Genomic DNA, 1,924 nt, shown 5'->3' with positions numbered 1-1,924 from the left:
ACACTGATTTTTCCCTGGATTAAGTGCAGTTCCATGTGGCAGCCCCAAGCCCAGCCTCCTGAGCACAGGGAACACGCTGGGAATGCAAAGCAGCACTGGAGGCACTCGTGGAAGTGGGAATTGTGCAGGGCTTGTCCTTTGGGCCTGTTCAGCCCCAGTCAAAGCAGCAGAGGAATTTCAGTCTCTCCCTCCTCAGGTCTCAGCATCGTGGGGGTTTTGTCTTTTGTTGGAGTGAGTTTTGACTTGGAGCCTAAATTTGCACTTGAGCAAATTGTTCCTTTCCTGCCGTGTCAAATGCTCCAAGCTGTTTGAGCAGGTTCTGTCTGAAGGACAGTCCTGGGAGGGCACAGAGCTGTGAGCCACTGCTGGTAAAGCTGGAGCTGAGTGAAGGGGCACTTACAGCTTCTTCCCCTTCAGGTGGCATCTCTGGATGGGGATTTGGGTTCTTTGTGTTTGAGCCAACAAGAGCTGCCTGGAGGAGCGAAGGTTCCTCCCAGGAGAAGGAGAGGCAGAGAGCAGCCTGCAAGGGCTCTGCTGTAATGGATATCAGCATCTGCTGCTGGGGCTGGGGCTCCAGGGCTGGAGGGAGCTGTGAGGGAAAAGCAGGGAAGAGAAGTGGGAGAGAAGGGAAAGCAAAGGTCAGGAGCAGTTCCAGTGCTGCAGGTGCACAAATGGCTGTTGCTGAATGAATGGTGAGGTGCTGAACAAATAGTAATTAAAATCCCAGCTCCTATGTAAATGCCAGATTAGAGCTGTGATCTTTTTGCAGACTTTCCTTGGAGGTGAGTGGGAGTCTGTACATTACCCTTGGGAATGCTTCATCCTAAATATATGCTCAAAGCCAGGGAGATGCAGACTGCTCCCTGGTGTGAGCTGACGTCCCCCTGACACGTCCCAGCAGCACCTCGAGGTCTCTGGAGGTTTGAGCACTCAGGTTTTCCAGCAGGGTAATTCCACACTCTCCTGCAGATGAAGGTGTTTCACTGAGGCTCTCCTTTCAGCAGGACTGAGCTCTCTGGATTTCTGACCTGCCCCAGGACCATTTCACTTGCTCTGAGAAGCGTGGTGTGGGGGAAATGATGCTGTGGTCCATGGGCAGGGAGGATTCCACACTCCCATCAGAGCTGGAGCTCCCCAGGGTGCTGTGCTCAGCCTCAGCTCACAGGGGCAGAGTGCAGGGCCTGCAGAAAAAGCTATTGACAACTTATTTGCTGAACACATCTCTATAGTTCTGTTTCCAGGGCAACCCTGATGTGAAATGTGTGGCTAGAAAAACATGAGTTACTATAGAAACATCTTCCCTGTGAAAAGTTTACTCTGTAACACATGATACCTAATATTAGTTTTTTTAAGCTGAACCGCCCACGTGTGTGTTGGGCTCCATAAACAGATCATTGTACTGGGGGTGAAGAGCTGGGGAGGGACAGGACCCACCTGTCCTCCCCTCAAACCCTCTGCTGGCCTTGCCTACCCCAGCCTGAGCAGCAGAAATGTTGTATTATGCAGGATGAGATGGACTCTAGATGTATCTAAAGTATTACTTGAGACCGCTAATTTTGTGGAAAATCAGTAATTTGTGTTTTCAGTGGATTTAATTTTTTCACATTTAAGAAAAAACTCACAACTACTGTCCTGAGTTCCTGGGCTGCAGCACTCAGACTCTCCCCGATGGGCAGCAGTCCCAGAAAACCGGGGAAGGGTTTGGTTGGCTTTGGCAGGGTGATGTTCTAGAAACAGCTTCCTGGAAGTGAGGCTTGCCTCTGCTTCTTCACAGGATCCTTTGGGTTGGAAAAGACCCTGAAGGTGTTTTTGGTGTCACCAAGGTCACATCCATCACTCACAGCTCTGCCTGGCTCAGAAAGGGGCAGGAGAGGCTGCTCAGCTCTGGCTGGGCAGGGTGGAGCTGCCCTGGGGGTCAGTGGGC

The 1,924-nt window shown here is 51.5% G+C and overlaps 1 long non-coding RNA gene across 1 annotated transcript in view; it reads left to right on the top strand.

Moving 5' to 3' along the window:
• Positions 1-1,924, top strand: part of LOC117245337 — an 8,930-nt gene that overhangs the window by 4,909 nt on the left and 2,097 nt on the right. The gene's annotated exons all lie outside the window — the stretch shown is intronic.

This window comes from Parus major, chromosome 20, assembly GCF_001522545.3.
Source record: "Parus major isolate Abel chromosome 20, Parus_major1.1, whole genome shotgun sequence".
In the NCBI taxonomy this organism is placed as follows: domain Eukaryota; kingdom Metazoa; phylum Chordata; class Aves; order Passeriformes; family Paridae; genus Parus; species Parus major.
Note: the sequence above shows the minus strand (reverse complement) of the source record. Positions and strands in the feature narration are given on the sequence as shown.